This window comes from Myotis davidii, unplaced genomic scaffold, assembly GCF_000327345.1.
Source record: "Myotis davidii unplaced genomic scaffold, ASM32734v1 scaffold3578, whole genome shotgun sequence".
Lineage (NCBI taxonomy): Eukaryota > Metazoa > Chordata > Mammalia > Chiroptera > Vespertilionidae > Myotis > Myotis davidii.
Window position 1 is genome coordinate 198,161 of NW_006289094.1, and position 547 is coordinate 198,707.

The following is a 547-nucleotide window of genomic DNA, read 5'->3' on the forward strand; positions in this document are numbered from 1 at the left end:
CCCAGCCCACTGGCCCGTCAGTCCTGCCACTCAGCTCAGTGCAGCGTGTGCACCACAGCGTATATGTGGCAAAGAAGCAGAAGCCACACCCTGCCGGCCGTAGGGACCGGCTACACTGCGGCCCACCCTAGCTCGGGGACAACTCAGGAGGTCGGCATGTGCAGGGGGGAGGTCGCGTGTGCAGGGGGAGGTCAGTGTGTGCAGGTGGAGGCCTGTGTGTGCAGGGGGAGGTCAGTGTGTGCAGGTGGAGGCCTGTGTGTGCCGGGGGAGGTCGCCATGGGTTCCTCATAAATGCATGATCAACAGCGTCCTAGGGAAGACTGGCATGTGCCCAGGCATGCGCCCGGGGTGATGCCACCAGGGACACTCCTGGTGACAAAGGCAGGGGCGCTGTGCAGCCGACACTCCTCCACTGACCCCCGCCCCAGGGAGCGGGCAGTCTGCACAGCCGGGCAGCGAGGGTGAGGGGCCCGGGACTGACATGTGCTTGGGGACCACAGGCTGTCCCGCTGCAGACTCCCAGATGCCGCGTGCCACGACCTGGCGC

At 66.5% G+C, this 547-nt stretch overlaps 1 protein-coding gene across 2 annotated transcripts in view; it reads left to right on the top strand.

The window, feature by feature from the left end:
* NLRP6 (NLR family, pyrin domain containing 6) overlaps window positions 1-547 on the top strand; it is a 3,199-nt gene that overhangs the window by 1,344 nt on the left and 1,308 nt on the right. Inside the window, exon 2 of one of the 2 annotated variants that reach the window (XR_001513471.1) lies at window positions 501-547. The exons of the other annotated variant lie outside the window; for it this stretch is intronic. The gene's annotated coding sequence lies outside the window, so the exon portion shown is untranslated. The remainder of the gene's footprint in view (window positions 1-500) is intronic. 2 annotated transcript variants of the gene reach the window in all.